The following is a 14,217-nucleotide window of genomic DNA, read 5'->3' as shown; positions in this document are numbered from 1 at the left end:
TTCATAATATTTGCGCCCCCAGATGCACGTGCCATATTTTTTTATAATGATTTACTATGTAATGGCACGTGCTCTGTATTTGGGGGCGCATAACGTACTGGGAGGGAGCAAACGCAATAGATCCCAGTTTTTTTTCTATTCATCAGGGTTAACTAGATTGTCTTTGCTGTTGACAGTGGAGCAATGGCAAGGGGAATGCTATATGTACTGTAATTGAAATTGACCCATTTCAACTGTATTGCTTTGGCCTGTTCAAATTAATTAAATTCCAGCTGTTTTAGTCGCATCTTTCACGGTTTTTGTTGAGATTCGATTTTCATCCAAATAAATTCAAATCAAAATGTATAAGAAGCGGTAAGCTTGTCATTTTCAATTCCATAAAATAATCTCTCCAAATAATTTCCTTGATTATTTTTGGAAGCGTTTCGAAAAACTAAATCCATCTACTGCCATGGTTTTTCCGTCAATACAACTTTATCAAGGGCGTTCTTGTAAATTTCTATTGATTTTCTCTTTAGTCATTGTACACTTCTTTTTGGGCCGTTTCAAACTGCTTTTCTGAAATCAATAGTAAAATTTTCTTTATATTAATTTAAGTAAATGATTTTGGATTCGAATGCTCGCAAATATGAAGTAAGACTTTGTAACAATGTTTTCTAAAACTTCATTTTCATATACTTGGTTGCCAAATATTCATAACATTTTTTTTCTTTTTTGAGACTGAAACTAATTGCAGGCTTCAAAAGCTCTCCTTTCGAAGGAGGGAGATCCCACTTGATTGTCAATGATTGTGTTCGGACGAAGAACCCTACCCACTACTCATGTACCCCTGAATTTTTTTCTTTTCCATCAACCATACCATGTCCCTTGTTTTCATTTTGTGAACTGCTTAATGCCATTTAGTTTGAATTCTAAATGTTAGTAAGAGTTTATTAATTAATTGTGAATAGAGCAGATGTTGCTGCTTACTGTTGCATCAGATCTGGTCTTGACAGGTGCTTACACAATTGACATTTTAAAATGGTGAAACCGTCTTTCTGAAGTTTTGATTTTGGAGAAAAGTCTCTTGATCATTACAGATAGACGTTCCCACAGTTCCCCAGAGCGTGGATCTCCAATTGAATTAAATTTCCAAGTGATCTCACTAAATTTGGCGTAGCTTGGTGTGACTCCTGTTGTAAAAAGGCTCATCTCATAAGTTTGTGCGTGAATCATAGCGTGTTGTCGCTGCGAATGCTGTCTGGTAGTACACTTCAGCTGAAAAAAACTTTGGAGAATCGTGATTCATATTCAGTGTTGTTCACCTCCCCTTTGGCCCGAGCCTCAGGTATTTAATCATCAGACCTTTAGAAGAACTGGTTCCCAGCCATCAAGACCAGAGCATCGGTGCTAATAACGTCTGGTGTCAATCTTATTTTGGAGTTGAGTCTCTCGAGCCTCAAGTCTCTTTAAATCATCTTCCGGGACATAACAGAGCGTGTGTAGTCTGGACTAGACATGTAGTGTAGCTGCTCTTAACTTTTGAGCTCTGCTATCACAGATGCAACACAACTGTTCGGTGGTATTTCTGTGGCTATCACTACGTCTTTCTTGTCTGAACCTCACATAGTATTTCCCACTTGAAACCTTTCACTTCAGATACCAGATGTCAGATACCAACAGGGATCACACCCAGTTTTCTCATCCACTACTCATCAACTTTCGGTCCGACAGTGTAGCAGTAATCCCAAGCTTCCTCGCATCTCAACCTTACTAGCCCTGCAGTCGTTGCCTACTAGCAACGAGATTCAGTTTGATTAGATTTTACAAGAGACTTTACTCGGAGTCTAGACAAATCGCTACTAAATGCATGGCCGAACTGCATCTACTAGTCGCGAATTCACTTTCGCTACTTTGCGGATTTTTGAGCCAGTAGGACCATCTTTTGCAACAGGGAGAAGTCAGCGAGACATGACCGCCAGAGCCACTTTTATACAGGGCCCCACCGACGACCACTTATGCTCCCTTTTTTCAAGGGCGTTGTTCAATGCTCTCCCTCAGCTACTTCATCTCGGGATCTTGCCTGCGCTGATGGGTATCGGACCGGCAAGGAACAGATTTTTGACATTGAGTCTTTAAGACCTCGTGATTTGTGAGATCGATTGAAGACTTTGCCGTTTAGCTAGACAAACGTCTGTCCAGGGCGGCCCACGAGGAGGTTAGGGCGACAGTAGATACTCTTTGGCATTCTGCTCTATGCCGTTCAGTGTTGTAATTCCTTTGTCACCTCTATGTGAATTGCTTGTACTGTTGAGTAGAACATGTAACAGTAGATCTTCATGGCACAGTCGTTTTGGTCATGTGTTTGGAACGGTTCAAAGAGGTCCACATGTTTTATTGAAGGCAGTAGGTTTGACGGAAAACTGTACCTGGGAGTTTGACTGTAACTGGGAAACCAAGACATCTGAAGCTTTCTGCTGAGCTCTCTTTGTCGTCGGTTGTTGTAAATTTCCTTTGAATTTTTTTTCAATACTGTTATGTCTCGAAAAACTCAATTAGTCTTATTGACATTATGAGTTAAGTGTTCTGCTAAAGGCTTGGCGTTTGAAAGATTTATGTCGCTTGGAGACTGTGTCAATGGAAAGGGAAGTTTCGCATTTCTGATTTCCAATTCCTAGATCTGGTCTTTTTCCCTTGCCATTTTCTTTACCTTGAGCACGCATAGTTTTCTTCATATTACGTTCGAGAGTTGGTAGGGGGTCACTATAAGAAACCATGGGAGTGTTCCGCGTTCAGTAAGTTTCGACTATTCGACTATGTGTGATGATGCTCCTGAAATACGACGACGGAGAACCATGAATCAGTTTGCTTCACTGACTGCAATTGTTGGCGACGCTTAAAACGGCTGGTGTAGTATTTCTTTTTTTCGCAACATGCCTGCACTACACTTTGCCCATTGTTACTCTTGGGCAACAGTTTAAAATGTTCTTAAGATTTGCTTCGTAAATTTTCTTTTGATACCCTTAAAGAGAGAACAAATTCCAAATCTTTACTTTCACATAGAAAATAAAATGTTTTGGTTTCAACAAGTCAACTGGGGTTGAACAACGCTCTGGGGGGGGGGGGGGGGGTGGCACACGGAAAAGATCCAAAAAATCTCTTTCCTCATGACTTTCATAGCCACCACTTTAACTGATAGTACGTAGAGATCTAATCAAGATAGTCATGCTTGAGTAACCGGAAACATAGAATCCTGTTGCTAAAATACATTTAAAATGTTTTTTGCTCTAATAAATGTGTCTGTCTCATGTCCAATACAATCTCCATGTTATAGTCATTTGATAACCCAGACTTCTTTCAAAGTATCCACAATTTTGTTCGGCCACATATTGTTGAAAATCAGCTTCTCAATTTGAGCTCTAATTATGGCTAAGTTTGTAATGAAACCCATAGTTCTAGGATGGAAGGTCAAATTTCAAGATTACGGCTTCCATGTTTTGGTAACTAAACAAGTTTTTTTGCTGCAAATCATCTTTACGTTACTTATTTAGCTATCTTGAAGTTGCATCCGCAACATGCTCCACGGGGGCAACAGGAACAAGAGGGTAAAATAAGAATAAAACCACCAAATAAATATTGTTTCCAGCTCCAGTTGGAATCGATAAACCCAAATTAAATAGAATAAAACTATATGCAACCAAACCACCTTTGCCTAAAACTGGCGCGAAAAGGTCAAAAAAGATAGCTAATCAGCAAGCAAAAACACGTGCCAGACGGGAGACAGGGTGGACGCTGAGAACCGCTTGGGATTGTTTTTTGTAAGAAATCCATTGTAAAAGATCCATTTTTTTGTAAGAAACCCTGAGTAATAAATTTTGAGCAGCAGTTTAGCTTAGAAATTATTTGTTTTACGCGTAGAAATGTTTTACGCAAATTATGATTTTCAGTAGTTTTTTTTAATATTTTTCTAGTAATTGGATGATGCCGAGAACAGCTTTTGATATTTGTTATTTAACTTTCAATTCAATAAGAGAACTAGACAAATATGAAAAAAGAATAAGACAAAGACAAAATTAAATTTAGGTTATTACTTACAACAAGAAGAATAGCATCAGCAGCATGAGCAATAGCATGAACGAGATACAAATATTGATACTAATACTAATAGTCATACTGATATTAATACTAATACTAATAATTACAGTGAAACTTACGCTAATACTAATAAAAATAGTGATACTGACACTAAAACTAATAATGTTAGTGATACCAATGATAATGATAGTGATACTAATGATAGTCAATATACCGGTCATCAATTTATTGAAGAGTTTAAAAATCAAAGAGCATTAACTACTCATATCAATATTCATGTGCGAATCAGTTTCCCTGATCCACGTGGTGGCAACGTTGTTCATAATAGATTACCACTAGCCGATCAACCACTTAGTGGTAACACCGTTCTAAACTTATCAATAAAACTTAACTGCTATGGCAAACAATTTTATGTTAAAGATAGTGAGGGTAGATGTGTCAAAGATATCAAACATGCGGTTGATCAAACACTCACTCAAGTATAAAAAAATATTAGATATTAAATTTTATTAGGGTTTCTAAGTACAAGGTAACTGTTGAATGTGAATATAAAAAAGAGGAGAACTATATAGCAATAAAACTCAGAAGTGATTTCATATTTAGTGGCTGTGAACCAGTAGACCTATAGAATCCCTTGTAGTTAATTGGGGTTCTAAAATCTGTTCCGAATCTTTCTGAAAAATTGGAAAGGTTTCAATCATTTGAATTCAGAATATACAAGTAAATCTCAGCTCTAAGAAGGATTATAACAAATTAAGTCTAGCAAAAGTAAAATGTAGGGAAGGCAGCCTCTGAAATGGGTTCAAAAGTTATTATGATCTGTGATATTCAATTTCTAACGGTATAGCCACCGGTTTTATCTCTATTTGCATTTACCAAGATAACTTGGTCCCAAAGACCTTGCTCTGTTTTTCTTTTCCAAACACAGCGTTTGGTCCCAACGATAATGTTTGAACATAATAATTTTTCTCCGACATAATCTCAGTTCTGACGTTTGAACCATAAATTCCTATGACAAGTCGTTAAATATACTGTCTCGTAATTATTAAGAAAACAATCAGCGCGTTTGGCACTCACTTTCAAGTGTTTTTTAGTTAAAAGGTAATTTCTGAACGCTTCCTCTTTAAGTGCTTCCTCATTGGTGCTTCCTCAGTACAATAGTTTAGAGTAGTTAACTCGACTATAACTGCTGCACTGCTGACTCTGCATGTACTTTTAGGACTCCCTCTTTACTTATTAAAGGAGAATGAGAATCATCGTTCCCCATTAGTGCTAGAACGTTTCGTCGAATAATCTTATTCATCCTGCATCTCATATTCGAAAGGCCGTCGCAGTTGCATGTAAACTATTGAACTCTTGGACAAATAGCGCATCTAAAATTTTCTGACATCTTGAGCACTTACAGTGTATGTTGTTTCCGGAGAATTTAATCCTAGACTAAATTGATAATTATGGCAATTTTGAATGTTAGTTTTTTCCACCACTAGTTGGTTTATTTTGGCTTCTTCGCTCAAAACTTATATGACAATGTTTTCTTTATCAGCGGTCTCGCCCATCACATAGTGGTGATCCCCCACAGCAATCAACTCTGCTGTGTTTTGGTTCCAGAATTCAGCTAGGTTGAACAGTTTTTTTATATTTCTAGTTTGGACTCTGTATTGGATGTAATCGATCTCAAAATTATCTTTCCTCCAAGAAACAATTTGTTGGTTATCAAACGTGTCTACAAACCTAATCTTTGAGACCGATTTTGTTTGCAACACTTCAGCATTAATTTTCCCAAGTGTTACTTCTGCGTTAATAACTACGCTACCTGGGATACGCTACCATGTGATTTTTCTGTGGGACTTTTTACTTCTCGGTCTATAGGATCACCACCACTATATATGAAATCACTTCTGAGGTTTATCGCTGTATAGTTCTCCTGTTTATTATTCAACAGTTAGCTTGTAATTAAAAAAACCTAATAATCTTTAATGTTAAAGTGTTTTCTTTAACTTGATTGGGTGTTTGATCAACCGCATTGTTGATATCTTTGATTTATTTACCCTGACTATATTTAACATAAAATTGATTGCTCTAGCAGCTAAGTTTTATTGCTAAGTTTACAACGGTGCTACCACTAAGTGGTTGATCGGCTAGTGGTAATCTATTATCAACAACGTTGCCACCAAGTGGATCAGTGAAGTTGATTCGCAGACGAATATTGATGTGTGTAGTTAATGCTCTTGGATTTTTAAACTCTCCATAACATTCAGGACCGGTATAAGTACTATCATTAGTATCACTATCATTATCATTGGTATCACTAACATTATTAGTTTTAGTGTTAGTATCAATATCTCTATTAGTATTAGCGTAAGTATCACTGTCATTATTAGTATTAGTTTTAATATCAGTGTGACTATTAGTTTTGGTATCATAATTTGTATCTTGTTCATGCTATTGCTCATGCTGCTGATGCTATTCTTCTTGTTGTAAGTGATAGCCTAATTTTTTTCTATGTCTTATTCTTTTTTCATTTCTCTCTAGTTATCTTGTTTATTTGATGGTTAAATAAGAAACATCACAAGATGTTCTCGGCATCTTCAATATACTAGAGAAATATTAATAAAATGAAAGCTGCTGAAAATCATAAGTTGCTTAAACATTTTAAGGTATAAAATGAAACATTCCTCTGCCACACTGCCGCTCAAAATCTATTACTCAGGATTTCCTAAAAACAAAGGATTTTGATTGCATTGGGGCGCTGTCTCAAAAGTGCTCTTTATACAACTCAAAAAGAAGTTAAGTATTTTCCGTTCTACGATTCGTAGAGCTGTTATGAATCTCTGTTTAAACGACTGAAAAAGAACTGGAGAAGTCTTTTTCAATCAGTTTTAATAAAGTCAGTTTGAAAGCACCTCTTGAAATCTGCTACCTTACAGCTCCTTTTATTTTTGGACAAAAACTACGAAGACAATAATGCAATCGCAACTGATCAATTGACTGTCTTGTATCTAGACTTTGCTAAAGCTTCTGATTCATTCCCCCATGTCCGACTCATAAAAAAAACTTGTAACTTCCGGTATTGGTGCAAAATTTTGAAACTCTCACCTGTCCGCTCAGCAACAAACTGTCAAAATCAACAACTCCTCATCGAGCACTCGAATAATTACAAAAGGTGTCCCTTAGGGCTCCGTATTAGGCCCGCTACTGTTTCTGCTTTTCATTAACGGCTTGCCCGTGTCACTGCAGGACATACAGAGCTTCGGATATGCTGACCACTTTAAAGCAGTCGTCTCCAGCCAAAATGAATTGAACTTTGTAACAGCAGAATTGGGAAAATGGCTGAATGAAAATCAAATGAAACCTAACATCAACAAAACACACTTGCTCAACATCAAAAGGGAATTAAGTGACCGTCTACTCGATAATTGCGTTGAACCTTGCAAAGAGCAAAATGAAACGGCTGCTCTCCTATCAAAGACAAGGAAAACTTTACACCGCCCAGTTCGTTTCAGCGGTTTCAATTCTGTCCGAATATTGTGTTGTTGCAGTTATTTTTTGTGAACTGTATTATCCGATACTGTAGATTACCGTTGCATTACTTGTTGCTCAATTAAACTCCTTAAATAATTGCTCAGCTTTGCTGAATAAAAAATTTGTTTCTCTCGGAAAACAAAACAAATTCAGATTGACACAATCAAAATTTTGTTGATTTTTCCTTATAACTCAAATTATAAACGGAATTTAGAAATTCCCGTACCTACAAATTGTAGCCCTATAACTTGGCTATAGTCATGCAATGTTTCAGCTTTCTTTGTCAAAGATTATACTAAAGGTCACACTTAGTGTAACTATAACTGAATAACAATAACCGATTTTCTTACTTTAATGTTAGCAAGTCTTTTTATTGGTTTCAATAACATCAAAATAAAATTGAGCTAGGCTTCGTTAAAGCCAGTAAAAGAAACCAAATTTATGCTTTGCACAAAGTTTTTTTTATTTAGGGACTTCCTTCCTCAGAAGGAAACATTGAGTATATCAAAGTTAATTCTCTTTTCACAAGTCAAAGTTAATTTATAATTCGACAGTCACTACTATGATCTACAGAAACAAGACAGGATAACAATTAATTTACCGCGCAAGAAAATGTTCTTCATTACGCACTCTATGTCAGTTTAATAAGACAAAATCAACGAGTTTCTACTGATTTTTGCTAGTTTTTCAAGCGCTATTTATACTGCCGTACATGTCAAATTAGCATCTCTGATTGTTTGTAGATCACTAAGTTGTAAGTTTCGCTGAATACACTGAGTTTCGGGGTTCGGGATACCTTTTACGGTGCAACGCACTCTCTGAATTGGTATGAAAATCGCAAAAATCATCGAATCTGGCCTATCATGTTGGATATCTCTTGCTCCGTTTGAGCTAAATCTGTGTAATTGTGAACATTTGAATACGTGGCAATATTAGTATAATTGGATTTTGAGTTTCAGTTTAACATCATGCGTGGTTATTGCGTACTAATAATGGTTACTGAATATGAATGTTGAACAAAGTGAACAAATCCGTATAGCTTCGACAGAATGTAGCATTGAATTTTGCTATCATGCTATTCTTGCTTTAATGCTTGAAATAGCCCTGAAGCGCTATTCAATTTCGTTGTTGGGTAAGTAAGCTCAGCCACCAGATCGCCGGCCCTGTTTTTCATCGCCAAAACATCTTTTCCAAGTAGTACTGGTGCGCGCTTTACTACTGGTCTCTTATACACTCCGTCGTTCGATCGAACTATCGCTGATCGAATCACACCGTCAGACCCTCCGATGTTGTCCGTAACTCGAGCTAGAATATAGTATTCACGTTTATTGCTTTCTTCGATCAACCAAACGAGATCGCCTTCTTTAAGGGTTTCGTTCGCCGTAGATCGCCATTTTTGGCGGTTACTCCAAGTTGGCAGATATTCTTCACGAAATCTGTCCCTTATGAGATTTTCATAGGCTAGAAATTGTCGAAAGAGTTCTCCTTGATCGACAAAATTTTCCGGGCATGGTAGATAGGGTACGCAACATCTGAACTGAGTGGAGTCAACGGTCGTGCATTCAATGTCCGCTCAACCACGCACATTGTAGTTGAAAGAACGTCCTCTCTGACTGATCTGGTCTTCAACACTGCATACATTGCTTTGTTGCAACTTCTCAACAATTGCTACCGTACTCCTCCAAGGTGTGATGCTGCGGCTGGTTTGAACTTCCATCTGATTCCTCAATGAATTAGATGTTCTTCGATGACTTCTTTGTTTTACGCCGCAACGTACGCTGCCGATTCTCGTTCAGCTCCAACAGAATTTGTCCCGTTGTCACTGAGGATCGTACTTGGTTTGCCTCTTCGCGCAATAAATTGCATAATTGCATTGAGACAACTATCTGTGTCCAACTTTGGAACCACTTCTATACGCACCGCTCTCATAGTTAGACATGTGAACAGACAACACCATAGCTTTTCGTGTCTTCGCCCAAACGTCACATTGAAGGGGCCAAAGTAGTCAACTCCAATATGTGTAAAGGTTGTTGAAGCATCTAACAGCTCTTCGGTTAGATCTGCCATTACTGGTGCTATCGTTTGCACTCTGCCTTCTTCGCAGGTAACACATTTGTTCCTTATTGATCTTAAGGCGTTTCATATGCCTAGGATCCACTTCTTCTGCTGAAAAATGTTTCTTACATGCTCAGTGTCTTTGTGTTGATTGTCCTTGTGCTCGTTTCGCAGGAATAATTCAACCGGATGATGTTTCCAGTGTAGCAATATTGGATGCTTTGCTTTGAAGTCCAATTGAATTTTGCCTATTCTGCATTTGTCTCGAATAAGTCCCTCTTCATCTAGGAAGGGTGAGAATTGTAGGATTTTGCTGCCTTTTGGAATTTCTTTCTCAGCTTTGAGAGATTTCATCTCTTCATCAAACTGTTCTCGCTGTAGTAACTTGAATACGGTTGCCTTTGCCTTTTCTCTTTCTTCAATGCTGACTACGAGTGCTGCTGGACTGGCTTTGTTCAATGCTTGCTGTACGTTTGCCACTGTGTTTACTAGTCTGTTAAAGTTACAGAATCATTCCCACTGAATAACAGCTCTCTTTTCTTCAGCCTGTATCATGAAGACTGATGAGGGTATATTCTCTTCATCTGATGCAAAGATTAGTAGGTTCACCTGTTCTGGACACTCACTTTCTGGTCGCTTCAACCAGGCCGGCCCAGTGGGTCACTCGATTCTGTTAAATTTTTTGATGCTGATGGTTCTAGTGTCAATGTCCGCTGGGTTGTTGATACTGCTCACATGTTTCCACTGTGAAACATCAGTTGTATCAAAACTGATGTATCAGTTATAATCATCGATTGGCCAGAAACACTTGTTGTTTACGATGAGAACTGTGTATCCACTGCAAAACTCTAGTTGAGTCTGAACAAAAGCGGCAACTACTTATCTTCATTTCGTGTTCCTTGACTATTAGTCCTTTTAACCTCACTGCCATGAGTACCGCTTGCAATTCCAATCGTGGTATTGAAAGATGCGTCACCGGTGCCACTCTACATTTACAATCACAAACGTTAATTCAGCTGAATATTTTTTTGGTTGTGAAAACAGATAAGCCACTACACACATCGTGTCTTCAGATGCGTCAGCAAACACATGAAGTTCGGCTTTATCCCTCTCTCTTTTGAAGTACCTTCTATCGATGCTTGTTTCAGCTACAATTGGAAGATTTCTTTCCACCTCAGGATTTCCACTTCTTCATCAGGTTCCAGTTCGTTGTCCCAGTGTCGCCCATTCTTTGGCGAGGTGCCTTTCAGAAGTCGTGATGTAAACACTGAACGGAGCAAACAATCCGATCGGGTCGAATAATGAATATACGAGTGATAGAATCTTACTCTGGGTTATAGGTGATCCAACTTCCTTGATTGTACCTCTGCACACTTGAAGACCATCATCAGTAACAGTCCATTGTAATCCAAGCACCGACGATCCCTCCTTATTAGGTTCCACTTTGACTTGTTTCGTGTTGCTGATTGAATTCAATTCTTCTTGGATTGCTTCGGTAACTGCATAATTGTTGCCTATCCACTTCTTCAGTTCAAATTCATGTTGTGAGAGAAGAAGTTGTAGTTGTTTGAATTCTTCAATCGCTTCTTCAGGGTTTTTTTTACCGATTTGATGAAATTATCCATGTAGAAGTTGTTTTGTATCGCCCTTGCTGCAATCGGATACCCTTCTTCGTTGTCCAGTCCCACTCGCTTGAGCGCATAGTTTGCACAAGTTGGAGAACTCTTAGCTCTAAAACTTGACGCTGATATTCGTATATCTGAACAGGTTCATTAGTACTTGAACGCCATAAGAACCTCAAGCAGCTGTTGTCCTGTTCGGGAACTTGCACTTGTAGAAACTTCGATTCGACGATAGGGCTATTGGTCCTTCGCGAAATCTGACGATTGTTCCAATCAACCCGGGTAGCAGACCCTGCTAGTAGCTTGTCATTTAGGCATACTTCTTTGTATTTTGAGGCAGCATAACAAACACGTCAAATTTTGTTGACTATAGTTCTCCTGATTCTTATTCAGCATTTAGCTTGAACTTAAAGGCTCTAATAAAATTTAATGTTAAAGTGTTTTCTTTAACTTGAGTGAGTGTTTGATCAACCGCATTATTGATATCTTTGATTTACCTACACTCACTATCATTAACATATAATTGTTTGCTATAGCAGCTAAATTTTATTGCTAAATTTACAACGATGTTACCACTAAGTGGTTGATCGGCTAGTGGTAATCTATTACCAACAACGTTGCCAGAAGGTGGATCAGGGAAGTTGATTCGCAGATGAATATTGATATGTGTAGTTAATGTTCTTTGATTTTTAAACTCTTCTTAACATTCAGGTCCGGTATAAGGACTATCATTAGTATCACTATCATTAGTATCACTATCATTATCATTCGTATCACTCACATTATTATTTTAGTGTTAGTTTCACTATCTTTATTCAAATTAGCGTAAGTATCACTGTCATTATTAGTTTTAGTATTAATATCAGTATGACTATTAGTATTAGTATAATAATTTGTATCTTGTTCATGCTATTGCTCATGCCGCTGATGCTATTCTTCTTGTTGTAAGTAATTGCCCAGTTTCTGTCTATTTCTTAATCTTTTTTCAATTTTGTCTAGTTATCTTATTTATTTGATGGTTAAAAATGAAATATCACAAGCTGTTCTCGGCATCTTCTATATACTAGAGAAATATTAATAAAATGAAAACTGCTGAAAATCATAATTTGCTTAAACATTTCAAGTCATAAGGTATAAAATGAAAAATTCCTGTGCCACACTGCCGCTCAAAATTTATTACTCAAGATTTTCTAAAAAACGAAGGATTTTGATTAAATTGGGGCGCTGTCTCAAAAGTGCTCTTTATACAACTCAAAAAGAAGTTAAGTATTTTCCGTTCTACGATTCGTAGAGCTGTTATGAATCTCTGTTTAAACGACTGAAATAGAACTGGAGAAGTCTTTTTCAATCAGTTTAATTAAAGTGAGTTTTAAAGCACCTCTTGAAATTTGCTACATTACAGCTCCTTTTCTTTTTGGACAAAATCTACGAAGACAATAATACAATCGCAACTGATCAATTGACTGTCTTGTAACTAGACTTTGCTAAAGCTTCTGATACATTCCCCCATGCCCGACTCATAATTAAACTTGCAAACTCCGGTATTGGTGCCAATTTCTGAAACTCATAGACTCTCACCTCTCCGCACGGCACCATTTTGACAAAATCAACAACTCCTTATCGAGCACTCGCATAATTACAAGTGGTGTCCCTCAGGGTTCCATACTAGGCCCGCTACTGTTTCTTCTTTCCATTAACGGCTTGACCCTGTCACTGCAGGACTTACAAAGCTTCGGATATGATGACCACTATAAAGCAGTCGTCTCCAGCCAAAACGAATTGAAATTTGTAACAGCAGAATTGGGAAAATTGCTAAATGAAAATCAAATGAAACCTAACTTCAAGGAAACACACTTGCTCAACATCAAGGAATTAAGTGCCTGTCTTTTCGATAATTGCATTGACCCTTGCAAAGAGCAAAATGTAACGGCTGCTCTCCTATCAAAGACAAGGAAAACTTTACACCACCCAGTTCATTTCAGCGATTTCAATTCTGTCCGGATATTATATTATTGCTGTTATTTTTGTGAATTGTATTATGCGCTATACTGTAGATTACCGTTGCATTACTTGTTGCTCAATTATTCTCCTTAAATAATTGCTCAGCTTTGATGAATAACAAACTTGTTTCTCTCGGAAAACAAAACGAATTAAGATTGAAACAATCAAAATTTTGTTGAGTTTTTCTTAATAACTCAAAAGATAAACGGAATTTAGGAATTCCCGTTCCTACAAATTGTAGCCCTATAACTTGGATATAGTCATGCAATGTTTCAGCTTGCTTTCTCAAAGATTATAGTAAAGGTCACACTTAGTGTAACTATAACTGAATAACGATAACAAATTTTCTAACTTTAATGTTTGCAAGTCTCTTTATTGGTTTCAATAAAACCAATAAGATATTAGGCTAGGCTTCGTTAAAGCCAGTAAGAGAAACCAAATTTATTCTTTGCACAAAATTTTTCTTACTTAGGAACTTCGTTCCTCAGAAGGAAACATTGAGTATTTCAAAGTTAATTCTCTTTTCACAATTCAAAGTTAATTTATAATTCGACAGTCACTACTATGATCTACAGAAACAAGTCAGGACAACAAGTAATTTACCGCTCAAAAAACTGTGCTTCAATACGCACTGTATGTCAGTTTAATAAGACAAAATTAACGAGTTTCTACTGATTTTTGCTAGTTTTGCAAGCTCTATTTATACCGCCCTACATGTCAAATTAGCTTCTCTGATTGGTTATAGATCACTATGATGTAAGATTCGCTAAATACACTGAGTGTGGGTTTCGGAATACCTCATACGGTTCACCGCACTCTTTGAATTGGTATGAAAATTGCAAAAATTATTGAATCTGGCTTAACATGTTGGATATCTCTTGCTCCGTTTGAGCTAAATCTGTGTGATTGTGAACAATTGAATACCTGGCAATAACAGTATAGT

This window comes from Convolutriloba macropyga, chromosome 9 (assembly GCF_964194025.1).
Source record: "Convolutriloba macropyga chromosome 9, txConMacr16.3, whole genome shotgun sequence".
NCBI lineage: Eukaryota > Metazoa > Xenacoelomorpha > Acoela > Convolutidae > Convolutriloba > Convolutriloba macropyga.
The sequence above is the reverse complement of the archived record's forward strand: the minus strand, read 5'-3'. Positions refer to the sequence as shown.